At 36.9% G+C, this 13,366-nt stretch overlaps 1 long non-coding RNA gene across 1 annotated transcript; it reads left to right on the forward strand.

The window, feature by feature from the left end:
* The first annotated feature begins 9,790 nt into the window (after nucleotides 1–9,790).
* Nucleotides 9,791–11,846, forward strand: LOC128599896 (uncharacterized). Its single transcript, XR_008384482.1, has 3 exons — nucleotides 9,791–10,171; nucleotides 10,452–10,606; nucleotides 11,401–11,846. It is a non-coding gene; the product is annotated as an uncharacterized LOC128599896 (long non-coding RNA).
* Nucleotides 11,847–13,366: the final 1,520 nt, after the last annotated feature.

The following is a 13,366-nucleotide window of genomic DNA, read 5'->3' on the forward strand; positions in this document are numbered from 1 at the left end:
GCCCAGTATAATCCTAAGTCAGTCTATCAAGTGCACGTGTGCAGGAGCACATCAGAGCAGTAAAAAATACTATATTTTGATGGAAATTCAAATCATAGCATGGCATAATGGTGAGAATAATATAGTTATACACCTTCTCAAATCTGTTAATAACTGAATTTGGTCATTAAAGCAAAGTGTGTTTATGTTGCTAGTTTAAAGACATTACTATATATTTTTGTCAGAACAAAATAGGAGGATAATTTGCAAATGCAACTTGTGACCCTGGATTTTGGTGGAGCCTCATAGCCTCAAACATAATTAAGTCGAGAGGGTATATCCCATTTGAGTTATGTGACCCTATAATAGGCAGTTAAGAGTTACAAGTCTTGAATGAACTTGAACAAACTAAATAAGTACAAAAATTTTCAGTGAGAAAGTAGAAAGATCATCTGATATAAAAGTATGTGCCCCCAGCATAGACAAATAGCCACAGGTGCAATTCCCACTGTCATTGTTATAGGGTGTGAGACAAACACAGAAGAGCTAATACCATTAAAGAACCTATTCACTGCTCCTCCCCACATAGAAACAAAACTGTGACTCCTAAAGTGACTCCTACCCCAATGGGCTTTAGTGACTGTGGCATGATTGTTGGTTCTAGCTTTAGTTAGTACTTGTTGTAGTTCCCATTGTTGGCCAATAGGTGCAATAATTACTCTTAAGCGCTAAATGGGATGTTGCTCTGTATATGGAAAATGTTGCCTGGTCTCATTCTGTCTAGAACCAACAATCATGCCACAGTCATTGAGATCACATTTTTCCCCATTCTGACATTTGAACATTAACTGAGGCTGTACCTGCATGGTTGTATAGGTTGTGCTGCGCCCACTTGATTGGCTGATTGGATAATAGATAACAGTTGATAACGTCAACAAAATAGTCTTCATGCAAAATCTATAATGCATTTCCTGGTTACACAATTGCCTTTTTTGACCATGTAGTATGCAGTTATGGAAGGGATTTATTTTTAATTTCATTAATTGTTGTCACCCAGATGAGGGCGAGTTCCCTTTTGAATCTGGTTCCTCTCATGGTTTCTTCTTCGTAATAACGAGGACAGTAGTCCCAGGGAGTTTTTCCTTGCCACCGTCGCCTCTGGCTTGCTCATTAGGGATACATTTATAAAGTTAAAATTTTTATCTTGAATTTATATATTTCTGTAAAGCTGCTTTGTGACATTGTCCATTGTTAAGAGAATTATACAAATAAAATGTAATTGAATAATTGCATGAATGAGGTGTGCAGGTGTTGCTAATATGATTGAGTGAGTGTATGTGGTTGTGCTACCTACCCCAAAATGAGTTGCCACTGATATTTTAGTGGTGTTTTAAACCAAAGTGACAGTCTGTTAGTAAATATAGAGTCTGGCCACTGGCAAATGTAGTTAAATTAAGCTCATAAACTTTTGTTTTAATAACATATCCATGCTATCAGTACTGAGAACCCTATATAACACATTCATTAAATTGAATCAGTGTGTAAGTGTGATCAAGAAGGCAAAAGTCCATCAACTCTATGCCAGTAAATCTGAGATCAGCTCATTTACCACCTATCTGTCCACCCTTTCGATGTTCTTCAGAATTTAGTGTACACTACTTGCAGTGAACCTACAAAAACAGTTTACAGATTACAGATTACAGTCATGCCTATAATCTTTTTTTTTTTTTTTTTTCAGTTACATGCTAGAAAAGTTTGCAGACAAGTTTCTTGTTAATGGTGCATATGGTGGCACACATTAATGAGTTGATCTGCTAAATGGTATAATGTGATTTGTTCAATGTAAATATAATAACAACAAGTTTTCAAGTTATATAACAAGTTTTAAAGATACTACAGTGAAGTGTCTTCATAAAGTAAAGATTTAACCACAGCAGGTGAAGTTTTTCTTTGGCAAACTCTCAGATATTCTGTATCACTCTTACATTACTTATTCATATTGAAATTTTGAAAAAGCAATCATGCTTAGGTGCTGTCATCTATTTCAAAGTTGCTTAACTGTTGGCACTAAGCAATTGGAAGTTATCCCTGAAGAACAGCTTTGTCATAGGTATAGATGAAGTAAGAGCTTGGGCTCGGCAGTGTTTCTGACAAGACTAAGTGCTAAAACAATGTGTTTAAAATGAATACAACTCTCAAATCTAATGTGTCTGTCATCCAATCCAATGCAGAAGAAGGTGCCCAGCAGGGAGAAAGCCTATTTAATTTTGTTGAAAATTATGCAGCCATATTTGTCAGCATTGTTGGGCACAGAAAGAACCTGCCTGGCATATACTTTTTTCCTTATCTTTTTTTAAATCTAATTTCTCTTGCCTTCTTTCCTCCCTCTCACCTCCTCTCTTTACTTTCTCCATGAAATTGATTTCTTCTTGTTTGTCTTGGCAGTAATAAGATCAGTGAAAGGATTACATTTCAATGGCATACCTTCAACCGCAGGCAAATAATTTGTCCAAACTTAATAATAAAATCCTTACAATGTATTTTCAAAGGTAAACAGCCGTTATTATAAAACAGTCCTCCAGGGTGCACACTTTCTTTTAACTTGTAAAACCCTATTTACACCAGGGGTCCTCTACACACAATTATGATAAAATGTGTCCCATTTAGGTGAGATAGACATCACTGTAGTACACATGGTAAGAAAATGAAGTCCAGAGAGCAGATGGTTTAGCCCTGGCAAATACCAAAAACACTTGTCAAGCACTGATGTGAGGCTAACTTCACTCTGAGTAGTTCAGTTTTAAAAAAGCATTTTCATGGAGTTCTATCTTGAATCAGACACATGAGAAATACACTAATGCCTGGCCAAATCTCTGGGTGTTATTATGCCTGTCAGTACAAGTTATATTTGTGAATTAAAGAGAGATCATTGTTTCTGCTCACAGATGAATGGCCCTTAGTTGCAAGGGAGATATAAAGCAGCAATGCACTTCCTATAAATGGGCATAGAACTGAACACCAGTTTGTGTATTACACAGGGCTTGTAGAAACTTGAATTTCAACTTAGAAAGCTGAAGGTTGTGGGGTTAATTTGATTGATTTGGCAAGCTTAGTCAAGGTAAAATAAAGTGTTAGCTTAAAGCTAAACAGTTTTGCGTACACAGGAATCCTATTCTAATTAGCATTTGTACTGTGTGATCTATGCACCTTTATTTGTTCAGTGAAAGTGGCACAGGGCAATATGCCTTTTGCATTGAATCTGGTATGGTTCTGTTTTGCTTATAGTTTTTAGAGATGTTTTGACTCTGTAAACCAGCCTCACTTCATCCTGCTCTAATCAAATTGCTATGCTAATTAAATTAACTTGTAGATTATAACAGTAGGGTTGTGCTTACATAGTGGCTTTCATTCGACAGATTATGTGTATACACAATACACAATATGTGTATAAATGTGTAGATGCATGAGTTTGTGTACTTATGTGAGTGTGTAAAAAAGCAGAAATCAAAGATTGTCTTATCTGGTCAGGGACTGTATTAGTTAAACACCTTTGCATTGCCTTGGAGCAATGTTCTTTAATAGCTGCTAGAGATCTTATACCCTATATTGCTGCCACCAATTCACAATAACCTATTTTGAGTTATATGAACCTTCACATCTGCTGAGCTGTGTTTCTGATTAGGACAGCTACAGTGCTGTCTTTTAAAGCACATTTTTAAGATTATTTTCTTCACTTCACAGCCATCTGTTAGGATAAAAAGCCATGGATGTTTTGAAGTTTGGCCTTGCTTTCTGTGTGTGGGCAAAAAAAAAAAAAAAAGCATTTTTAAAGTTGCTGTGACACCCTTGTTTGAATTGTTCCCCATCATTTAATGTTAGAATAATTTCTAATATTAAATTGCTTCTCATAGAAAGGACATTTGCTTCTCACAGAAAAGTACTACAGTCAAATCCTGTTCTGCTTTGAATTACAAATATCAGTCATAGTTACTCTGTGGTTTTGCTATTTGACTGATAAAACACTGTCTGTTATGCCAACATTTCATTTTAGTCTATTTTTTATCAAGGTTAATTGATATTAAACAAATTAAACATTGTCACCTTATTTTTTTCAGTACAATCCTATTTTAGAACATTATCTACATACAGTTAATTAACCAACATTATCTATATACAGTTAATTGAAAAACTAGAGTCTGATAGTTTAAGATAATTACCACTAATAATGCTTTTCAAGTAAACAATACAGTATATGATAAAGCAACACTATCATAACATTATTATAAAGCTTGTGCTACTGTCAGAGACTATATAAATGTGCCCGAAAAATCAAAACCCATAAGCATAATGGCTCCATGCCTTCAAACAAATTTGAATACAAACAGACTACAAACAGACCACACAAACAAACACACACACACACACACACACACACACACACACACACACACACACTGAGGTAGACTAAGGTAAGATTTGTTTAGTTAAACTGTGCAGTACATTTTTAAATTATAATTGTCAGGGATTTGTAGCGGAGCTGCTTGCAAGTGCAGATTTTTATTGTATAAAGTGCCAACAAACAACAAAAACATTGAAAACAAGAACCAAATAGATACAAGCGATATAAGGCAAAACATGCAGACTATGAGCGAGACTATCGTACAGACAGAAACACACAAACACAGCAACAACAAAAGCTTCACAATGGATTCTTACAAACTTGAACTTATAGAGGTGCTAATCAGGGTGAAACGAGACACAGGCGATAGTGGTTAGGACATGTAACATGGAAAATGTAGTTCAGCGTCTACCATGGCGCTACCATGACAGAACCCATCCCTTAACATGTGGCTCCTGAAGTCCAATACACAAGAGGGGGTCCTGGACAGTCATGCGCGATGTCTCTATGCTTATAAAGTCCTTAGGCCAACAAGTTTCCCTGTGAGCAATACCTTTAGCATAGCAGGGAGGAGGCACGACATCCTCCACAATGCAATGAGGTGGAGCAATCTCTTCCACATAGCTAAGGTGTTGCACAACATCGAAGGTGGCGCACAAGAAGGTGACAAGAAAAAGCTTGTCAGTGAGGTTCTTACAAACTAGAACTTATATATAGGTGCTAATCTGAGTGAAACTAGACACAGGTGATAATGGTTAGGTCATGTGATGTGCTGGGGCTGATGGGAAATTTACTTCAGTGTCTCTTTGGCACTACCATGACACAAAGTCTAAACATTAATGTCTGATATTTGTACATTTATGTTAAACATGTTTTAACATACTCCATTTATTCATAGATTTATGAATATAAATTTATATGGTCAGGTATGCACACTTGCAGCTAGCTATAATTGAATAGCACCAGCCATCGGAATGAACACTGCACTTGTGTTTCACTGCACATTCACTACAGAAGGATTTCACTGCTGGGAGATGGTTAACACTGTCAAAAGAGCAGTCTTAAACTTCTTTTCTCAAAATGAACATTGTGGGAGGAGAAAGAAATCTTGGGGGAACCAAGACTCAGCAAGGGAAGCCCATCCTCCTCTGGCCAGCACTTTGAATCAGATAGTCTAAGAAGTATAAAATACATAGAATATTGGTTGAGAGCTGGGAGTAAGAATACCAAAATACTGTTTGTCAGTGTCACTTTGTCATTATACAGTGTTTGTCATCTCCATGGTCATGGTATAAGCTTAATGACCTCAGAATGTTAGGAGTAGGAGCTTTTAGCCCTTAGGATTGGTAGGTACCACATTGCTATAGTAAGCAATGTAGAATAAAAAGAAACAAAACTGCTTGTATTATGGAGGAACACATATAACTTCAAAATTATCTGTATGTAACATTATTATTAATGACCTATATAAGAGGTGAGGTCAGTGGGCCACACAGTGATGTGAAGTCTATGACACACCAGCAACTATAACATGTAAGGAGAATGCTTATGTTCTCAAACCATATTTGAACAATGCATTACTGAAGTGCATCACTGTACTTCTCCTTATAAGTGGACGGCATTTTGACAGTGTTCCAGATATGGAAGCAGGATTTTACAGCAAACTCAACAATATGGTTTTCAAATGTTAAATCCCTGTCAATTATGACACCAAGACTGTAAGAAATACTGCATGACATAGTGGTGAGACAGTTAGGCTCCTACTGTGCTCAAGCCCAATGGCCCAAGACTCCTTTCTTGATTATTTTACCCTTGTAACAATCCTCACCAACAAACGGTGGAGAATAGTTGCACGAAGGAAATCAGGTGAGTTAAATCTTGTGATGGGTGTGAGCAGAAGACTCACTTTTCAAAATAATGTACACTCACCACACTTGATTTCAAAGATAAATAACTAGGGAGAAAGGCAGAAAAGAAAGAATAAAGGATGGAGTTAGTGTGACGTTCTCAGTGTAGCAAATGTAGGCTGAAATAAAACAACCATGTGCCAATTGAGCTCTTACAATTAACAGATTAGTGTGATAAAGAGGTGCTTGGCTGTAAGGCAAGGCTGCCCCCCTTTGCCCCAGGGCACCTTGGTTAGGGATGGGCCACACTCCTGATGAGAGGGTCAGATAATCTCTTTCTCAACCTCCCTCTCCCTCCATTTCTCCCTTACCCTCACCCCATGCCCTGCAGCACCTCTGCAAATACCTGCTCAATATTCTACTGCAAAAGGGTGTGTGTGTGTGTGTGTGTGTGTGTGTGTGTGTGTGTGTGTGTGTGTGTGGTTTGGAGTAAGTGGCACAGCTCTGATGGAGATATATAAAAAGGCCAAGCAGAAACAAAAAGCGTGACATCTGCTAAAGCGATTGTGAGTAAATATGTTTGACAATTATTGTTTACAGTGACAGTGGAAACAGTTCATGAGATCCATCCACATTTCTGTTTGTACTGAGGCAGATGGGCCTACAGCGATTCATTAGCAGGCTGTCAAAAGCTTATTTTGAATTTACTTTTATGTGCCTGCATACCACACTGAGAGGGGAAGCTGTTTTTGGGAATAAAAATAGCTGTTATCAATTTGCTTGCCATTAGTAGCTTATGTATTCCACATTTAAGTGTTTCCTCTTCTTTTTGCCCCTCTTTCAAATTTTGCTGCTAGAAGTGTTTTCTCTTTAGTCTTGAGACCTTGGGGTTATGCCTTCAGGATTATTTATTTTGGTTGAACAGTAGAATGAGTATAACCTTCTGACAATTAATAAAATGATGGTGATGACATGCTGGGGATGAACATTTTCTAGAAGCTTCTGGTGCAAGCTGAGACTTTGACTTAGAAAACAGTAATTACTTGCAATTTATGAATCACTGTTTACTACCATGAGAACTGGTACAAAGCCCAGACTTTATTTATTTTCATATACCACCTAATTTAGGTAATTCACATAGTATCATTGTTAACGTATTGTACTATAAAGTATAGCATAATAAAATAGTTAAATGCATAAAATATTCACACATTTGATCCAGTTTGAGGACTGAAAGTTATAACATGAACAAGTGTGTGCAGTTATGTGCATGAAAAGGGCATATTTTGAATACAGTACGCAAATTCTGTTGGCTTAATCAAATAGGAGAGGCTTTGCACTCTGAGACTTAGACTCCACCAGGCCACATTCATTTTCATCACAGTGAAACAAGGATACAAAATAGTGTTATAATAAATGAGATCTTCTTCCCAAATCCCCAACACTGTTGATCTGATCCACTCAATCAAACGTGTTAAGTCATAATTAACCTCAGCCCCCTCCACACTAATTTAAGCTTATTAGAGCTGGCACGTGCTACTGTCACAAAACATAGGAGGAGCTCACCCGCTTGATTGGTAAGCAAAGTACAGAGGCACCACACACAGAGGTTAACCAGCACTTAATTATCAATGAGGGTCTTTTTTCAGCTCTGCCTTCTCTCTAGGTCTCTCTCTTTGCTCCATCTCCCTCTTTCTTTCCCCTCAGCCTCAGGCTCCATTTCCTTCAGTAAAAGTAATGGAGTTCTTTAATGGAACTTGTGTTAAACATGGTGCTGCTGTTCATGCTAGGCCACTTAGCACAATGACTTGGGTCCTTATTTTGGAACCTGATTACAAATGAAGACTGTTTAGCTCTCTAAAAGTAGAAAAGTATAGCAGCAGAGGCCTGGGCCTATGCAGTGGGATAATATCATACTCACAGTAGTACACTGATAAAAACATAAGCATTGCTGATTTTTTTTTTCTTTATAATCTGCTTTTTACTTATTTCAAATGAAAGTCAAGTAAAATAGGAACTTGTATGTTTATCAATATTATTAGGCTATTTTGTGCCAATTTTGTATTATTTTTACATTAGCATGCATGTTGATATTTTATGATGTTACAAATTGGAGCTATTTGTAGCTATTAAAATAATTAGGGGTAGTACTAAAGTTAGTACTAAAGTTCCCAGAGAAACAGCACATTTCGGATGAAAGTCCTTCATCACAGTCCTTCATCAGACTTTGTCTGAAACATGCTGATTTTCTGGAAACTTTATGTACTACTATGCAATTTTTACTACATCTACATTAATCATTTAAGTACACTGTAGTTACTCCCTGGACTCTTTTTTCAGTGTAATATGAAATATTTATTTTGATATCATTAATGGACCTCTGTATGTGGAAAGTTTGAATGGAAGTATTGTTTTAAAATTCATTTTTTATGATGAGTCAAATGACGAAACTTTAATATAGTACAAGGTTCTCACTTTGTATTTAAAGAAAGGAAATAACTTTACAGTCTTACAGTATGAGATTCGAAAAAGACAAACATATTGTTGCTTGTACACCAAATCACACATTTTATGTGCAGGTCTTATTTAAATAAGGTAAGGACAAGCACATCCAACACATTATCAGTAAAACACCGATATTACAGGACATGTGGCTGTGTTGATGCAACTATTGGGGAGGTACTATTCAAATTGAAGGGGTCTGTTTTAGTTTAACAACATAAAAAAAATGCCTGGATGTAAAAATAATAATAATAATAATAATAATAATAATAATAATAATAATAATAATAATAATCAGTGAGTTTTCATATAAATTAAAAGTGATCACATTCAGAGAGTGAGAGAAAGGGAGAGAGGCAAAAGGCATCCCTCATTTGAGCAATGCCCTAGGAGACAGAGAGAGACTGCAGCATCACCTTTGGGTGGAATAGTTACCTTACCACACAGTACAAGCACCAATCAAAACAATGTCCGTTAGTTTCTCCATTAAGAATAATTATAACAAACATGGACAAAAGTGGATCATGGTGTATCAACAATTATATATCAACATTACGGTTCAACTATTCTTATACTATTGCTATTTTATTTAAACTAAAATGTGACATTGACAGCCATAAAATGAGCAATGGACATGGGCAATATTACAATGTTACAGACTAGTTTGTTTGCTCATCCTTTATTTTCTCTTTACTACTGCAGTAGATGTGACGTTAACCCAATTGTTTTTAATTATTTTATGTTATTACAGATGTTATTACAGCTTAATAATTTCAAACAAAATTACTGCTGTAGCAACAGTATAGTGATATAAAAGAAAAGTATCAAACATAATTTAAACTAAACAAATAAATGCATATTAAATGTGGTAGCATAGACATTCTTAGACACAGAAACTGAACAGTTCTATGTCATAAAACTAATAATAATCAGCACTTTGACCTTTGTCCAAGACCTTAGTATTATTTACAACAATAAAATATTCATTCCTTTTCGTTTACGCATTTTGGACTCGACTTTTAACAAAATCGGATAGCTGTAATGCAGTTATATAGACGGATAGATAAATACATTTCCAGTAAGATGCAATAAGCCAAACTGATCTGTATGTAATATTAAAAGGGGAAACGAAAGAGTGAGTCTGCGAGGCCATCGCTGCAAGTTGATTAGATGTGCAGTGAAAAACTGCTCGCTCTCTCTCTCTCTCTCTCTCTCTCTCTCTCTCTCTCTCTCTCTCTCTCTCTCTGTGGGAGCAGGGTAAATCCTTTATCAGGGTCTGACACCGGCGTAGCCTGCAGCTACTGCTCGCCTGGAGCGAGGTGCTATAGACGAGTAAACGGGATCCCATCATCAAACTTCATAATAACGCGCCCTGCGCCGCAGCTGCGGTGCGACCCTTTCTGATGGAACAGATAGCAGCGAGATGAAATACTGTTCTTCTTTGGTATGAAATTATCACGTCTATTAATTCAGACCGACAACGCCTCGCTCTCTCTCTCTCTCTCTCTCTCTCTCTCTCTCTCTCTCTCTCTCTCTCTCGGTTTTTATTTTTCTACCCCATTTCTTATTCCTGAAAATATACGATTTACAAGCTAATGTTTTGTTGTATTTATTTTTCTATCGTTTATTTACAGAAAATAAGACTTAACGTGAATACTGAACTAGTGTGTAAGAGAATTTAAAAACAACGTGCTTCGTCGTGTTTTTATCTTTTCTTTTTGAAGATCTGTTTACATTCATCACAAGAAAGCAGACAGAAACAGACAGGAATGGGTGTGATCAACTAAGCGAGACTCACTGCTCCCGGTTAGGACACATGAAACGTTGAACAAATTCGGAATAATCCTAAAAGTGTTAACAGCAACACAGTGTAAATCAGGTTTGTGTTAAATATTATAATATTTTCTTTAACACTCCTTACACACACACACACACACACACACACACACACACACACACACACACACACACTACCACCACCACTAATAACAACAACAACTATTATTATTATTATTATTATTATTATTATTATTATTATTATTTTCTTTTATTTTTTTACTACTACTACTACTACTACTACTACTACTATTATTATTATTATTATTATTATTATTATTATTATTGTTGTTGTTGTTGTTGTTGTTGTTGTTGTTGTTAGTGGTAGTGGTGGTGGTGGTGGTGTGGATGATGAAGATGATGACGATGATGATGATGATGACATTCATAGTATTAGTAGTACTGTATTGTAGCCTGTAAAAGTATTCAGAAAGGGGGCGAGCTCAAACGAGATTTGGAACTTAACTTGCATTAACCCTATGCACATCTTAAAGCGTGTTAGTTAGATTCAACACTGCTGCAGGCCATTGATTATTACTAAAGTACGTTATCTCGACAATATACTGACTGCCAAATCATATTGGAACGAGTTGTTGTTTTGTGAAAAATCTTTATCATTCTTCAGTGTGTTATAGCAATTTAGAAAATGTAGAACTACAGCGTCCTTAAAGGTTAAGGAAAGAATTCATGAAATTGAGTGGAAAAGAACGGTTTAAAGATAAAAACTGCTTTAGGTTTAATTCTGAAATGTTAGCAATATAAATTCCATATTTATTTATTTATTTATTTATGTATTTATGTATTTATTTATTTATTTATTTTTGCGCCATGACCCAGGTCGTAAAGGTGCAATTCTACGCTGCCACCACTGAAAGCATCCACACGTGAGCAGTTACCGCTGGTGTTGGTGCAGCATTTTGAGGCGAAAGAGGAAATTCCACCGCACCGTCAGAACGGCTGAGAACATAATTTGCTGCAGTCTGCTTTCACTATACAACCTGTATATCTCTTGGTGTTTTTGACCAAGCTGTGAGACGGAGAACACTAAAAAATTCTAATACATGTCAGTGTACTGTATATGGCGAATAAATGTAATCCTATTTTCTTTTTAAACACAATGACACAGTTAGCAAAAATATCTCGTTTTCTGTTATACAATTGTTGTATGATCTGTTTATAATTGGCGTGCCACACTGTACAAAACTCGTTGCTAATTGTTGCCGATTAGCATTAGTTTTTTTACATGCACAATATACATTTATTAGTTATCTAAATATAACAATGACCTTTTTGACTAAGAATTATTTGACTAAGGCCACGCGTTTCAGGATTCAGTTCATGAATCTGTAACACCTTAACATGTAGCGTTTTTCCGGAGCTTTTCTTTTTGGGCTCCACAAATTGAGGGTTCATTGCATGGTTGGTGGGTCTTTACCCCTACGTTTTCCGTAACTGGGCTTCTGTTGGATGCTTATATCTAGTAGAGCTATAATGACTGAGCAGACCCCACACAACACTTTAATTCCCATCATCCCATCTACTTTGATTCCCATCATTTGGACTCTGGAAGACAATGGTGTTAGGCTTGTTTAATGTATTTTAAGGTTTGTTGTAAGCGATCACTTCTGATAATAGCTCTTCAACAGATCCAGGAGCTGCCATATTTGTGTAGTGGACAAGAGTAGCACCAAGTCATTTGCGGAGAGGAAGAATTTCACTTCCCTGTTCTGTATGGTGAGTCTAGGGGATTCAGACTGTATGAATTGCACCCGTAGCTAAAATACTAAAGGGTTTTGGAACGAGGCTACATCCCCAGGTGACCCTTTCCTTTCCTGAGTAAATAATTTTGTATTTGTCCCATGTTACTCATTTGTTATCCACTTACATTTATTTAATGAAATAATACAGTTTACTCACTACACAAAATTAGTTAAAGGATAAAAGATTTTTACCATTTATGATTGATTCACATGTTGATTGATTATGGTGTAATATGGTGAAACGGTCGGTAGTACAAAAGAAGCCATTCTCTCTCTCTCTCTCTCTCTCTCTCTCTCCCTCTCTCTGTGTGTGTGTGTGTGTGTGTGTGTGTGTGTGTGTGTGTGTCTTTCTGCATTAGTGTGTGCGTGCGTGCGCGCGCGCGTGCGTGTATGTGTGTGTACACTGTTGCTAATAGATTGAACTATAATAGAACGTTTTTGCGCGGTGTTTCATGGTGATGTTTCTAGTAGGTCGCTGCGATTAATTTGACCTCATAAGTCAACCCTGGTAACATCCCTGGATTGTCCGAGATGAGCGTACCCATAAGAGAAAAGTTGCATAATCAAAAAGAATAAACAATCAAGAAATTAATGAATAATAAGGTGGTTTGCCTTGTCTCTTTTGTGCCTTTGTTTGTTTGTGTGTGTGTGTGTGTGTGTGTGTGTGTGTGTGTGTGTGTGTGTGTGTGTGTGTGTGTGTACACACGAGCATGAGAGAAGAGAGAAAGGGAGAGCAGGTTGGCAGTCTTTATGAAGCGTGAAGCGGTTTGTTAAATGTTCACATCATTTGCAGGGACTACGGTTTGATAAAAAGAGACAGCCCTCAAAAGAAATTGATTGAAATGGCGTGTGCCTGGCTGACGGGAGCCAGCGAGGGACAAAGCCCTGTGAAACCATGGCCACTCGAGCAATTATTCCTCCACGCTGAATTTGGATTAGCGCAATGGAAAGAAGCATATGTTTGGCCCGCGGCAACATTCCCCCCGGCTGGCTTGGGCGAGGAAGGGGGAGCGAAGCTAAAACTGGAATATAAACTATATTAA

Source organism: Ictalurus furcatus, chromosome 23 (genome assembly GCF_023375685.1).
Source record: "Ictalurus furcatus strain D&B chromosome 23, Billie_1.0, whole genome shotgun sequence".
NCBI lineage: Eukaryota > Metazoa > Chordata > Actinopteri > Siluriformes > Ictaluridae > Ictalurus > Ictalurus furcatus.